At 36.1% G+C, this 16,415-nt stretch overlaps 1 long non-coding RNA gene across 1 annotated transcript; it reads right to left on the bottom strand.

Moving 5' to 3' along the window:
* Positions 1-816: 816 nt before the first annotated feature.
* On the bottom strand, positions 817-9,462 carry LOC146424996 (uncharacterized). Its single transcript, XR_014846838.1, has 2 exons — positions 2,383-9,462; positions 817-1,297 (listed from the first exon to the last, which is right to left on the bottom strand). It is a non-coding gene; the product is annotated as an uncharacterized LOC146424996 (long non-coding RNA).
* Positions 9,463-16,415: the final 6,953 nt, after the last annotated feature.

The following is a 16,415-nucleotide window of genomic DNA, read 5'->3' as shown; positions in this document are numbered from 1 at the left end:
AGTTTGCTAATTTTAGTATTTTAATAGCTAATGGGTGGAAGGAGGGATACAGGCTTGGCCCTTCCTGCTATTCAGCATTTTGACTGTTTTCATGACTACAGCCATGGCATGTAGTCACAGCCATGGCTGGCAACTGTCTGTTGATCCTGAAATGTCCTTTTGACTGTGGGAACTACAGGGTAAAAACTGCTTTAGCCACTACAAGGCTGGCTAAAATAGGCCTCTCAATAATGTAACACAGGAGCTGCAAAAAATTCTGATTTCATCATCCTGTCATCACATGTGATTTTTAACATTTTGCAGTGCTTTCCCCTTAACCTTTAAAATCCCTTATTTCTTCTTTTTAGCAGTAATACATCACTCTTGAGATGTGATGCCTCTTGATGCTTCTCTAAATGAAGGGTGACTGAAAGGAGAACATCAAGAACAAGCAAATATTTCAGAACTGTTTCCTGTGAGATAAATAGGAAAGGACTAGGAATTATTTCTTCTATAGCTGATTGAGGAGAAAACAGAATCTGTGTGTAGAGAGATGCTGCAGAGATGATGTTGTGATAAAAAAAGGAGTAATTTGTTTTCATTGCAACAAGGAAGATTCAGTTCAGATACTGGAAAACACTTTAATGGGAAGGATATTTGAACATGGACAGACATCACAACCAAAACTAGCAGAATTTCTGAAAGTAGCTATGAGTTATATCAACATTTCTCAGATGTAGTTTAGTTAGTTAGCACTGATGTACCCCTGGAGAAAAAGAACTAGCAGACCCCTTTGTTTTACACTATTCTGATTGATCTTATTATGAAGACACAGTGTTTATACATCCAAAGAAAAATGTTTCTTTCCAAATGACTATTTTATACATGCAATTTTCCTTCTAATTTATTAACAAGATATCACAATCTGAGTGCAAAATCAACAAAAAATCAAGAAATTTCTCATGTATAAACTGAAAATCCCACAAATTTGACCAAGAGAGAAGCCAACACTAAACTCATGTATTAGTCATTCTGGTTACTGTAAACACATTATTTCTTCAGCCATTGCATAGCCTTATGGCACATTCATTTTATTACATAAAGTGGAGATTAACATTGAACAATAACAGAATATAAACAGAATAGAAGTGCTACAACACATGCCTTCTAACCTACATAGCAGTCATGGTGTTGCTGAGATTTTTCTAGCAAGTCCCATAGGATTTCTTTCACCAAAAATAAAGTTCAATTTCATATTGGAATATATACCTAATGCAGTGTTAGTTACCTTCACAAAGAAGCTTGTCAGCAGGAACTCCTATGTCAAAATGGGAAGGAAAAGATCAAAGTATTTTGTTGGAGAAAACTTCATGTGCTGGCTATGAGGTAATAAGTCTAGTTCCAAAAATGGAAGTGAGCTTATGCACAGAAGCACAAGTTTATCTTCAGTGAAATCCTATTGCAGGAATAATTTTCTGTAAACTTGTACAAAAAATAATCAATCTGGGACTCAGACTTTGACCCTGAGAAGTGCTGAGTACAACATTTTATCATCCACTGCTTATGTCAATTTAGTACAATTTAATGAGTTTGGACATTTTAACCCAAGAATAGCATCTGAAGAAATTAAGGTTTTGTAGCACTGTCAGCAAACTCTGAAGGTGGATTTGACAGAAAAATGTTTGTTACTTGATAGATATTAGCAAAATGGGAATTTAAAATGAAAGTACTAATCAATATGCCTATTTCCAAACATATTTGAATGGGATTAATACATTTTTCAGAATTGTATGGCCAGCTGTATAGATGACAAGTTGTCCAGTAAGCATTATCTTGGAAAACAACTTGAAGGACAGGCACCCTGTAGTACATCTTTTAGTCATATAGTTTTAATTTCTAGTCTCACTAGTTAAATAGATTCTATCAGGATAATATTTGTGTAGAAGTCCTGCAGAAAGCGGTGCTATTCATTCAGTAGCTGTACATAGGTACAGCGTTGTCACATCATGGTTTGAATGACCTAAACAGTGGGTGTTTTATAGAAATCAAAACCAAAAAGACACAGTAGCACATCAGTGACTGAGACAATCTAAATCACTTTGCCATATAATTTCATTCATTAGGAGGACAAAGTGCATGGTATGTTTGTTCTCCCCTTGCTCTCTGCATCCCACCCAATTTTTAATAACCGTAGGGGAAAGGCAATTGACTTATTTTTATTATTAGCAAGAAGATGGTTGTACTAATTGCCAGGCTTTACTGATATAAGGAGCCTTGATATCTCTGCTTAAGAACATTTATTACCAGAGGGGGCAGGGGCATCATATTTTACGCATCTAATTAAAGTTGAGAAGCAAAGCATTCATTATCTTTCAAAGTACAGGAAAAGGCTACCTTACTCACATTTATCAACATTAGGTACAAGGTTGTTACAGCAGATATGCACAAAACTCTCATCTTCGTAACTTGTAGGATATTTAGTCTAGGAAAGCAAAACATAATTTGTACCTTCAGGTTAATACCATATACTTATTTTGGAAAAATAAAATCTGTAGAGGAAAACCTCACATAAAAATGTGGACTCTGACTAAGGACACTCACACAGTAATATAAAGGCTCCCAAATGATACAAAATCCCTTTGTTTGGTATGGCTAGAAATGTAGAACTGGATGCCTTAAAAGGTACAAATTGTGGTTAGTTCAAGAATATAAATGATGTGATAAAACAGTCTCTGAATTCACTGGCAGAACAGGCAAGAAGCTGGACCAAATAGGAAAGTAAGACTAGTTAAAAGAGTTCTGTTGTTCAGCAGCTGGAAAACTGATAGGAAAAAATATTTGAATGGTCAAACAGTAATAGATTTCTAAGTATGCATTTTAATGATAAACGTGTGTGGCCAATTGCAACCAAAAGTATTTCCTAGAAAGATCCAGAAGAGCATAAAAATGGAAAAAGAAATGGACAGAGAAAAGAAAGAATAAGGTTTCCATAAGGAGAGTTTGAATATTAAATAGATGCCAAGAGCAGTCAGTAGTTTTATTTGCAGCTCAAATTTCAGTAAGTGACTTGCAGCCTGCTGTTAATCAAACTCATGTAGCTTACAGGGAAAGGGAGAAGGTGCTCTGAGTAAATAATGCTTGAAGCAATTTGCAGCTCTTTATCTGATATATTGACAAATGTCAACATGCAGAGGTATTGCAGCCAAAGGTGAATGAACGCTATGGGAGAAGCAAAACTTCTCAGTCAAAAATCTTCTCTTTCTCTTTGCTCTAATGCTTTGCTACCTTCTGGCATTTTGGTCACTATGTGTGGTATTTTATGTGTGGTTATATTTTTTTTCTTCTATAAAAGAACACATGATATGAAAACAAGCAAAAAGATTTTGAAAAGGATTTTTCACCTGTTCTCCCTCTTCTTGTTTCCTGAAATATTTGGCTGACCTTTATGTAACTGTACTGGCAAAATAATAACAGGCAGTGTAAAAGCAAAGGTTAATGGTAGAACAAGGTCAAAAGTAGAAACCAGTTTCCCACTGTAGTTGCACTGATATAAATTTAGCATAATTGTAATTAATATTTAAATTTGACCTATGGGATATGAATAAAGTGATTGTAATATTGCAGTTGATTTTATGTAGGTTATTTACTCCTTCTTGTGCTCCAAAAATGTTACTGTTGATAAAATGATGCAAAAAAAAAAAAATTGCATGAGGAAATTTGAATAGATTATATTGCCAAGCAGGCTGGAATTTACATATGATATTTTTTCATTTGTATGTCACCCCAGCTCAAGTTGATAGGGCTATAGACTCATTTTTAATTTCAATACTTTTCTATGTGAGGTTTTTAAACAGTCCTATAGCAGTAAAAAAAAAATGTAATTTAAGAGTCCTAGTCCTAAACCGGCAACCTTGTTTGAATTATTAGCTGAATTTGAAGACTAAATGGCCACAGATATCTGCTTTGGTAGCAGAGGTTCTGTGTTTAAGAAACTGAGGAATTTGGAAGCCTTGGACTTAGCACTTTAGGGTTTCTTCTCATATACACTTAAGAAAGCATTTGCCTTCTTTGCTTGGTTTCTTTTTTGTGTAATGTGAAAATAGTGGTCTTGTGAAGATTAAAAAAAAGTCCACAGTTGTGATTGGGTTTAACTCTCTATTGCTTGTGGCACTATGGAAACCAGCAAGAGATGGATTAGAAGTTGTACTTTCATGTCCCTGCTGAGAATCAACAATGAGACAAACCCTAAGAAACCTAGTCCTGTTTTACATAATGTCTGGTTTTCTGGGATGAACTGAACCTTTCAATTTTTGTGACTTAAGTGTGGTACATTTTATGAGGACTACAATTTTGCTTAAAGTTTGTAGTTTGTTTCTAATATTGTTTACAGAGTATTCAAATATTTATCTCTCATGTTCAGATTGTTTTGCCTTTTTACTGAATGAACCTATAAATAGAAGCAGTACAGTTAGAATCTGTGGTCTTTGCTCTAGTGTTAATGTGCAAATACATGTTTCCATTTGTAGCTTTTTCCTTTGTTTCCACCACGAGAGCTCTGTTAGGCAAGAATTTTACTTGTGCTCCAAATCTGCCCCTAAAAAAATCAGAGACACAATACTCTGAGTCTTTCAAATTATAAAATGGGCTGGCTTCAGATCCAGTTCTTACAGCCTTCCACCTGCCTATTTGGGCTTAGAAAATTCTTATTTTCGTAAGTTTTCAAATCACAGTGCTGCTAAGATGGGATAAAAATGCCATTGCTTTACTAAAAGAAAATATATCTTATGACCTACATAATGCTTCTGTTGTGTTTGGAGGTTAACAGTGGCCATCCCACAGGTCTGTCAGTCCAAAGGAGAGGAAGGTGATGTCTCAAATAAAGCTCTGCAGGAACTTGGAACATGGGTGACTGTTGCCTGCATTAGTCTTTCTCATCACTCCAAAGGAGGAGGATCCAATAATGTCACATAGGAATTGGTGAGAAAAATTATGAAGTCTCAAGGCAAACGAAGGTACAGTTAATTCTGAAGCAAAAGAAATGGCAATTTCCATATGATCTTGTGTTTCATATTTATATTGAACGTGTTATCCCATCTTACATACTTCAGCTGTGTCTTCCTTAATAGTCATGTTTTCCCAAGAAGTCAGTATGACTACAAACCCATAAAACTAAACTTTGCCTGTAGTCTAAATATAGTGTATATTAAGAATATGTTTGGCAAAGCATATGTGGAGATGACCATTTCATATCTTGCTGGATATAATGAACATCAGGTAAAAGTCTCCATGGTTCAGGTTTGTTCTACATTTTAATTTACTTTGTTTCTGAGTATTAAGTTAAAAGCAACATGCTTTCCAGCAAAAATAATAAATTAAAGTGTAAAAATAAGCAAGAAATAATGTCTTGGTATGGATATACCTTTATGTCAGGTTTTAGTCTCATCTAGGTATGAGACATTTAGAAGAGAAAGTAGTAACAAATGACTTAAGAGTTTGAACTCCAGTTACTACCTCACACAAAAGTAATTATTTTATTTATATTAGCCAATTTAAACTATGTAGGCATGTGAACACAAGTTATAATTAAACCTGCATTTTAGTATGCACATATCCTTAGGAGCTCTTTTATTCTTTAAAGCACATCCTAAAGGTCTACTGACTATGTTTATAGAAACAGATATTAAATAGGTCCTTCTTATTTTTTTTTTCTTAACTCAACTTTACTTAAAAAATCCATAGGTCAAGTTTTCACTATTTTTTTTCATATCCCACATTTTTAAGAAGCTGTTCTGTTAGTTTGAGTGGAAATAAGAAAGAACCCCTATGCAAAATGGATGATCTTCATCATGAGAATGGCTGCCCTTCCTGAAATCACAGGCAGAAATCTTCTTAAAAACATAAAGAATATTTGCATCCAGTATTTGCATCTTCAGCATAATCTTTATGATTATAGCAATAATGAGAACATCATCTCTCTGGAAGGCTGGACCCTCTGTCTCACGAAAAGTTGAAAAACCTATACTCCTCTTTACAAAGATGCTATACTTGATTGGAAGACCTAATTCATGTTTCTGCTTAAACCACCTTTCTCAATAGAAGAAAGACACTGGCTACCTGAATTCAGTGTAAAGGGTTTTCTGTTCAGAGGTCTTGGAAATTGAACTGGATTTTCATAAGCCTTATGCCCTCACTTCTACAGCTAGGCAGACTTGAAAGGAAAATGCAGCTCTTGAATTCTGGCTACCCAGAAAAGTGCATACCTCACCCATGGCCAAGAGGGAAACATAAAGTAAACAAGTGAAGTAGCTTACGTGTGTTTATCCAATCAAAACTAAACTCTACAAGGAGATATAATTACTTGGTGATATAATTACATGTCACATGACCAGCACATAAATCAAAAATGTGTTTTGTACTTTGAAGCTGACCATGTAGCCTGAGTGGTTTTGGAACACATATTTTATCTTTGAACTTAGGCTAAATTAGCATGACAAGATCTGACACTGTTACTTTCTGCATGGAAGACTTTTTAATGAGAGAAAACAAGACACCATCTGTTTGGACATAGGCAGCTGACCCTGAAATGCCATTGCTCTGACAGCTCTCTCTACTGTATCTTGTTCCCAGCCCAGAAGATACTTCCAGTAATACTGTTCCAGATGACTGGAAGCCACCATCCAAGATTTTAACAGCACACAGTGTAGCTTCTGAATCCTTTAAGCACAGAGGAAATGGCAAAAGTACTGGGATAAAGAGAGATAAAACAGTGGGATTCTACTTGTTTAAATGCTTTGACTTCCAGAATTCTGTAGGAGGAATAGAATAAAAATTTTGCCCCTCAGACCAGAATAGACACCTGAAAGGGGTCAGAGGGAGGATTTTATGAAGGCTCAGAAGGTCCAGATTGATTTGCAATAAATGCAAAAAACCAGTATTGAGTTCTGGTGTGCTGGAGAAGTGGCAATGCTCAGCAAGTGTATTTGAGAGTTTAGTTCCTTAGAACTGTTTGAAAGCAGGGAAAGAAGAATTGGAATTGGTTTTAGGAGATTTCAGTGGGAAGGATGACAGGAAAAAGTCAGGTCTGTGTAAAGGAGTGGGATTATAGAAAAAGAAACCCCCAGCATATCTTGCAAAAGAGGTTGCAAACACACTATTGTTTACTTTCGTGGTGCCTGAAAGTCAAACTTTCCCATTGCCAGTGGTGCTGGTGAGAAAAGCCTCCACAGATTTCAGCTGATTTCCATGAGTAAAAATTTAATGGTTTGTTAGCAAGCCCCATTTTCCCTTGGGCGTCTGAAGGAAGGTCAAGGAAGTCTCTAATGCCCATTGCTACCTTTTATAGAGCTTTTCGGATGCTGGTGATAGTTATAACACCAGCACTTTAAGGTGACTTGGTCAGTTCCTAGAACATATAACAATATATTAATTGTTTATGTTCTTCTTTATTGCTCCCTGTAGAATGAAACTTCTGAGAAATGTTTCTTTCCCCCCCAAACAATGAAAAGTAATAAAGTAAAATGCATAGAATCCTTTGGGGGAAAATACGGGTTGGCAAGAGTAAAGGACATTATCAACTGAACCAGCTGGACAGAAATAACCTGTTTAAACAATTTAATTCTGCTTTTGTGGGCAGTGTAAAATTAGCTGTAGAAAACAGCTAAAGGCAAAGTCTGTTGTAATTCTCTAGTATATTAACTAAGAAATTTAGTCTTTTTAAGGGTGTGAAAGCTATCTAATGATTTGTCCATAAAAAGCATGGAGTAAGGCTTACTGCCATTTAACAAAGGAACAACTGCATCTGTGCCCTGGAGAACAGAAGATAGTCACTGACAAGGAAGGATTCCATCCAGAAAGAGCTGATGTGCTCTGCTGTCTTGCCTTTTTTTTTTTTCCTAGCAAGAGGTACCAAATGAACAGAGATACTAATTGACAATTATATTAAATGTGAAATTGCTCTTAGTATGGCCAAGGGCAGGCCTGCATTAACTGTTTTTTTCTGAGGTAACCACAATTAGTCATTGCATTTAAAACCTCAGTGAATTAGTGCATTAAAAAGCTCATTTAGTATTGTCCAACTAAAGAAATTGAAAGGGACAATGGAGGTGCCAAATATTTGATTTTAAATATCAATAAGGAATCCTAAAAAAGCTATCCTGTTCAAAAGCACGAGCAAGTTGCTGTGAATCAAAGTATCTCCTCTCATTCCTCATCACTGCTACTCACTTTTCAGGCTCTGCTAACCTGCTTTGGGATTCTGGATGGGGAAATGTGTGACTAGATTTCTGTCTGGATAAGACTCCTTCCTGACAGACTTCATGCAAAGGTCTATATCATTAAATATGCATTAAGTTTTGAAGAGAATCAGGAATGACACCGATTCCATATACCATATAGTATGTAACTAAAAACTAAAAATAGGCAGAATGCTAATTTCTTTTATAGGCTCCTTATTTTATACACTCTGTAAATGACTGACTAGAGTTCCACATTTTATTTACAGGAAACTGCGAGTATTTAGTTAAGAGAGAAAATCATGGGGTTATAGCAGCTATGCTAATGGTAATCCTGGGTAAAACACAATTCTTTGTTGTACATTTTTCACACATGAAGTTCAACACATTAGCAGATACAGTCACTTATCTCTCTTATTTTCACTGTGACATTTTTTCCTATTAATGTCCAGCTAGTGGCTGAGGCTTATTTTTTTTACTCTTTCTAGAGTATAGATGTTATAAAAATAAATATTTAATCCCTTTGTCCCTTTGTTCCTTTTCAGTCCATACGAAAACAAAATTCACTTTCAGTATGAACTTTCCTCAAGAGAGGTCTGAAAGGTCTGAAAGAGAGCAGACAGTTGTTAATTTGAAATTGAACTCAAGGAACTTGATCCTGTAAAAGCTCTCTGGAGAAAAATCCATTAATAGTACCTTAGTTTGATAAGTCTACGAATAGACACTTTGTATTTTCTTTGCAAACTAATGTTCTCCTGGTGAATAAAACAAAAACAATAGCCATGCAAACAGGACAGCAACACAGTTACATTTACCCCACCAACAGCAACAAATGGTAAATCTGTTGAAAATATCTTTGTTTCTATTCAAATTCATCTCTTTGACAAACTTTGATTATTACGTGCTTTCTTATTTTCTCTATAGCCACTCTCCACTTGCTGTACCCCTGTAATATCAGATGCACTATAATGGTGCCTGAGCAGCCACCCACTAGCAGATGATATACTTGGTGCCATGGTCGAGCAGCAGGGAATGCTTACACCTTCCAGCAAGTCTGCCTCTGATACCTGAGTCAGCAAGCTGTTCTTTGATCTCATCAGGAATGTAAAAGGTGTGTTCACATTAAACTCCATTTCTTCTTTGTCACTAGTGGGACACCATATTTACAACCTTCATGATCCTCTTTTTTTGCTCTTTTTCTTCTGAAAGCTTCACATAGTTCTTTGTGTAAATTTTTGCATACATATGGTAGAAGATACTGTCTCTCCTGATAATAATAATAATAATAATAATAATAATGATAATAATCTAAATAGAGCTAGGATGCTGATACTTCTTCCTGCATTCTTTCAAAGTGGAATAAAAAGACTGTGATTTTCCAGAAGCCAAAAAAAATGTGCCTGAGAGACAGAAACCAAGTGGATTTCTTACCTCCCAAGGCAGTGCCCTAACCACAAGTCTAGCCATCCTTTCTTGCTACTGTCTTGGCAGCTGGATTATAAATCTATCTTGTCAGTAATAAAACCAGTTAGTGATAACCATCTGAGCAGCACAAACCCAGCAATGGTGTGGACATGCAAGGGAGCAGTCTTGTGTGTCCTAGAAGCTCAGCAGCATTAGAGTCAAAAGTATGATAATAAATACAACAGAGAGCACACACTCTTGGAAATGCATTTCCACTCAGGCAATTTACTGTCTGAGTGGGAATTTTACAATGACACTGCCCGTTTTTCCCACTGCTCCTATGTGTTTTCAGGATGAGGGTCTAAAGACAGCATGTGAATTCAGCCACTTCAGTGCAATTCTTTCATCTCTCCTACATGCAATTACAACTCCAAAGGAAAGGGAAAATAAGACAAGGGTGTGAATATTCTGAGTCCATCTTGAAGAAATCTTGCTTAGGAATAAACTGTGTTTGTCTTTTCGAGCATCTTCTACATAGTCTTGAGGATGGGAAAAACTGGCAAGAAGCTGTGCCATGAAGGAATACAAGGAACAGCCTTGAAATTCGCTCAGCTGTTTAGAGCATGGTGCTATTTACACCACAGTTGTGACTTCAATCCCTGTTATGGGCCATTTAATTGAGTTGGACTTCATGGTCCTTGTGGGTCACTTCCCATATAGAATATTCTGTGAATCACAATTTAAAAGATGCTGATGGATCTCTCAGCAGCCTGTATCTCAGCTTAGGAAAACAGGTCAAAATACAGCAAGGTTGTGCAAGAGCTCTTTAGGGGCCAAGTATTTTATGTGGTATATACAGATTTCAGCTCTTGAAGCAAGTCCAGAGCATGTTACAGGGCCATTTGATTCTCATTAACATGTTTTTCTTTTTTTCCATTGAGGGAGAGGCCAGCAGCCAAAGTATAGCTTTCTTGCCTTTAACCCATCTGAAGAATATGTGAGCAGGAATACTTGTAGTGTTTTATTTCTGTTTTATTTCAGTGTGAAGGATATGGGTAGATCTGGATCATACAGGACTTTTACAGTCCTGGCTAAATAACAAACTACTTTTCTGTGTAACTAGAATGAAATTTGATCTCTTGCTTCTATGTGGAGGGTTTAAGAATAAAATGGAGGTGAATTTGTTAATTCATTAACGTGCAACTCTGTTAATACTTACTCAGGGAATTAAAGTTAAACGTTGTTATTCTGAACACATAAAAACCCCTAAGTAATGGTATTAAATTATCCAGATGCTGGGCGATTCTTTCAAGTAAAGCTGTTTATATTGTGTGCACTGTCCATTTGTGTTTAGAGCAAATGATTCTCATTAATATTGATTACTAATTCTTCATTTTCACCCTGCTCAGCAGTTCGGCATGCATATTTATGCATTGTCTTAGAACTGAGCCGTAGGCAAAAGTAATGTTTTTCACACACTCACTGTTTTAATGGCTAGCTTTAAGAAAGCTAAGACATTACTTCTTACAAACAGATATTGGTAAAACTCCCAATAAATTCTGTGGTATATAAGTAGACTTTTTTTAATTTTAAACATTTTAACTCAGGTCCTACCACATCCTGCCTACCTTGCCTAATATCATTCTGCTGGAGATTGGGAAGTTCTGGTGTATCTTTGCTGGGAGAGTGGGCAGAAAATACCCAATAGATTCAGTCTCTAGACAGGGAAGTGCCAAGAGATTTCATTTTACTGCATCAGCTGACTTGTAATTTCCAGGAAAAGGAGTAGGCAGAAGTGACAGTGTGCTTAGATCTAACTTCACTTTTGAAAACCTTACATTACTATCTGAATTAATTTCCAAATGTGATTCTATCTTTCTACATATCTCACATTGTTATAGCAAGTGATGTCACATGCTGAAAAACAAAAGAAGAGGAATAGAAACTTAACAATTGTGGCCGTAGTATAGTAAATTTTTAAAACACTTAGGAAGAAAATGCTAAATTTCTAATTTCCTGTGCATCTTTATTTCATCTGCACATGCCTGTATATTATGATGTGTTGTCCAATTATATAACTCTACCGTATATTTTCCTTCTTAAATTATTAAAATTTTTTCCTTCTTAACTTATTAAATTTTACTTCTTCTTTACTTTTTAGTAAAGAATTATGGTTCCATGTGGCCTCATGTCTTTTATTCACCACTTGACAAATTCTGTCTGAGGACAGATTTGGTTTTTTGCTTTGTCAAATAATCTGACACTAACTTCTTCACAAATACTGTTTCTAAGATTTCTATAATTCTATTATATTAATCAGTTCATTTTCACAACAATCCACTAACATGAGAGAATATTATTACCGCTTTCTTTCAGAAACAGGAATGAGGCACAGAAAGTTACAAGTCAAAGTATCTATTCATTTTGGGCACCTAATATAAACCAGAAAGGATTCTGTAGTATTTAACATGAAGTAGCTACGAGCCAGACCACTTTTAATATTTCCTGGAAGTACAGCTCTGAGTCCCTAGCACTGCTGTAGGTCTTGACATTCTGGCTCAGAATGTTGTGGAACAAAGCATGGGCTAAGGGAGCAGGTATTTCTGCTAGCCTTTCTCAACATCTGGAGGTAATCACTGCAGGGGTTTGTATCCAGTAACTCAAGGGATCAGTCCAGTCATTTTGAACATGCAGGCAATCAACTCCATATTAGCTGGTACAAAAGGCACAGCTGACATGTGGCAGCCTCCTGTGCCAGACAATCTGGAGTCGGAAAGGCACCTCTTAATGAACTCACCCACACAGGAGATGGGAACATTAAGGGTAACAAGCTGTTGGAGACAAGTGACTGTAGCAACTGCATTTTGGAAGACCCTAATGGCTTTTAGTCTGCTCAGTAGAGGCTGAATTTTATAAGTGGTCATGCACCTGATATGTAATTGGCATGTAGCAAGCATGTTTTGTAACCACACGACCTATCTGTTTAAATGCTTGCTTCACACTTGGATATGGATAAAAATTAACACACTTGTGAAATCAATGTGTGACATTTTACAACAGGAAATTAAAATTATTTTCAGAGTATGTAAAGTGCCTTTAAAGACTAAAGAAATTGAACTACTGAGAAAAAATATTAACTGCATGATTCTACATTATCAGAGTGTAGAACTGCAGCAGTAGAATAACTAAAACACACTTTTCCAGATTGCAGAATAGTTTGGCGTCTTTTTATGGTATCAACAGGATGCATTTTTGACTCTGGGAACAATAATAAGAAGAACAGGAAACTATTTGATTTCTCAAAATAGCAGAGGCCTCTTGCACAATTTAAGTACCTAAACTTAGGATGCTGATTTCCTATGGTTCTAGACTAGACCCTAGGTTACAGAATTATCAGTTGTTTGTATATTGGTCCCAAATCTCTGCTGCTTTGCAGTCTGTGCATGTTAGCCCTCCTACAATTACAGTTCATAGAAGAAGTCATTACTATTGTTTGCTCACTGATGGCTGACTGCTCTCTGTGGCTCACTATACAAAGGAAGAATGAAGCATGATTTGGCAACTGATTTGGCCCCCATTCTTGTTCCTGAGCAGAAAAGGGCCCTGTCTCCAAACTACACAGATTTAGGTGGGAGAACTAAATGAAAAACAACATAAAACTATATCAAAGTAGGGAGGAACTAGAAAGCATCCCTTCCTCTGCTAGGTCATGTTCTTCACCTCAAAATGTTGCACATGGAAAAAAGAAAAGCCATTGCCAAAAAAAAAAAATTCAAACATTGCATCAATGGAAAAAAAATGCCACAGCCTGTGAACCACTGGTATGTGATTTAATAGTCTGTCATTGTTCTTAATCCTGTTATTGTTTTCTTTGCTATTTGTTTCCACAGCAAAATTCCAGCAGTGGCAGAAAATGAATAGCAGTGAGACAGCTTGGAGTCCATCTAAAACTGTCTGGTGGTTCTTTCTGTCCTGGATTTTTGCTAGAATAAGATTTAATCCTGCAGCCTTTACTTTGCTGATATCCTCAGTGAATGCTCTGGGAATAGCAGTAAGAATAGGGAGTTGACAAACTGGACAGATAACCACAAATTGTTCAACATCCAGCTGCCTTTAGCTACTATTACTCAGTACAGTTGCTGAATGGCAGCTTGCTTGTACGCTAATAATCGAATTTCCTTGTGTTTAGAACATTTTGTCTTTCATTCTACTTCAACCTTCTTTATCCATCCATCAGTCATTCTCTATGTAAAAGTGAATATGTTTCAAATTGATAACAAAATGTCAACAATACTAAGTCCTTTGACTGCATGTCAAAGCCCCCTCTGCAGTTTGTGGTTTTGCTTATGATTAACTCTTTTGAATTATTTTCCTGTGGCTTTGTTCATCCCTGGCACAAAGAAGCCCCACCTCAATTTATAAACCACAGAGTCCATACTTTGCTATCTGTAAGCAGCTTTAATTGGCCCCAAAGAAAGTTACAACCTATATGGAATAGCTAACACACTTATGCTCAGTAAATACATTATTTTTTAAAACATCTCTCCAAGTATAAGTAATCACATTTTAATCCAGTTTTACTAATTGTTAATTACCAGACTTTGACTAGAGAACTACCCCATTAGCCTGCACAGACTTAATTTACCTCCTTGGTGCAGCAAAGATTATTATGGAAGAAAGAGCTTCTACTGTGAAAATAAAATGGTTTTTCTAATATGTGAGTTAAATCTGCCTTTATAAATATTATTGTTCTCTCATGATCTCACTACAAACATTTTATTTCTTGGAGAGCATGCTATGTAAACACAAACCTTAGCAAAACAAAGTTTAATTAAGGATCTTCTGACCTTCAGTAGAACAACATACAAGCAACAGATTTGCCCAGCAGTTCTGATCTATGTTATAAAAATAGCTGCATTGACAAACATGTGTTGGGAGAAAAGTATTTTTGTAATGGAAAGAAAATGCTACCTTACCTACTAACCAGGTATCTGGTCATCTTAAATAAATGTTTACATGACATTTTTGCTTAGAGGGTATGCAAAGACTGAGTGAGGTTCTGCCAGTATTTTATACGGCACAAAGGTTTCTTTAAGAAGAAAAACAAGTCTCCAATTTTTTTCCAACATATGTGGCATGGGGTCTTTGCAAACAGACCAGTGTACAAAGCAGGCCAGAAAACATTTTTAGATTTTTCAAAATCTAACATGTATAAACAGAAGCTCAAATAAGAGAGAGGAGAAAAAAGTTTAAAATTTCAGCCCTAACACTTCTTTTTAAAGCATTCAGAACTCGTGTATGTGGAATAACCTACCTATCCTTGTATTGTAAAATCAAGGTTCACAGTAAATTCATCTGTAATCTTAAACAGTCTGGCCAAATTCTTTCTTCTGAGATGAACACATACTAGGAAAGAAAATGTAACTTCAGAACTAGTATGGATGATAGTGTTAAGATTAAGGATGTAAATTCTGCACTGATACACACCAAGTGCAAGTCCAGTAAAGATAAGGGATTATATAATTTATATATCAGAATTTGTGGCTCAGATTTAACTGAAAACTATCTGCAGAAAAGGATTTCTAGCAGCAGATTTTACCACGTCTGCAGCCTTCCTGGCATTGCCAAAGTCAGGAAATTAGAACAATATGAGAGTATTGTTCTAATTCCAACACTGAAGGAAATAACAGCTCTGACATAGAAGTGAGATTTTGGTTGGCTTTCACCATGTGGAGAGGCAAGGTGAGACAGTATTTCTGCCAGTGAATTATTCACTTTCCTTCTAAGACTGGAATTTCACATTATCCACTAAGTCACCATATGAAGACAATAGCATTGAGATACCATCAATTCCCTGTCAGTCACTAAACTTGAGATTTCAGGGCAATCCTTCCACTCTCATTACTTACCCAGTCAGTCTCCCGCTGCTCCTTGTCAGTTAAAGATGCTTGACACAGTAGTTAATTCCCAGGGTACATTGGTATCGAATAGCATATTTGTGTCATTCCAGAAAGGAATTGTTCACTAACCACAGCAAATTTTTCCTGTAAATCCTTCACAAATCACAGCAGTTTCTGTTTAAAGACTTTCTGGATGAAGTATTTCTACCTTAGGATAAGCATCCTTCCAGGCCAACATGTTGACACTTTGCCTCAATGAGTTCTGGGCTGTGTTTTCAGGGATTCTTTGAACACAGAATTTTTTAAATCTCAAAATTCATTTATTAAGTTCAATTATTTTCTGGTAAGCAATTAGGTTGACAAATATATGCAAAGGATCAGTACACCACGTATCTTCAATATGCTTCAATATAACTTCATTCTAGCTATTTAACTTCAATCTTCACTCTGTTCTTAGGAGAGGAAAAAAACCAAATCAAACAAACAAAAAAAGGAGATAATGGGTGCTTTGTGCTAATTGCAAGTTAGCAGGTTTTATATGTAATGCAGGACCTAGACAGTACATAATTTTAAATATCAGAAACATTGCTACTTCCAGAACTTCACAGGTGAGATTTTCAGTACTTGTGTTATTTTTACTAAAGTGGTCCACATGAAAACATGCACAGCTGCAGATGTAATCCATAGATAGGGGCTTCACATCCTAAATATGCACACAAGCACTAGCTATAAAGTTTTAACATATGCAAAATAAATACACCAGTCTTACAGCACTTTACTGACTTGTGTCATTCCTATCAAGACTCAAGTAAAACCTTCAGTGAGGCAGAAGAGGAGGAAACCTGAAAATTGGCATTCTACTTGGGACACTAGTTGATTTTTAACTTGTGAAAAGTAAGAC

The sequence above is a fragment of the Lichenostomus cassidix genome, chromosome Z (genome assembly GCF_008360975.1).
Source record: "Lichenostomus cassidix isolate B80296 chromosome Z, HeHo_3.0, whole genome shotgun sequence".
In the NCBI taxonomy this organism is placed as follows: Eukaryota; Metazoa; Chordata; class Aves; order Passeriformes; family Meliphagidae; genus Lichenostomus; species Lichenostomus cassidix.
This window is presented reverse-complemented; position numbering and strand designations above follow the sequence as displayed.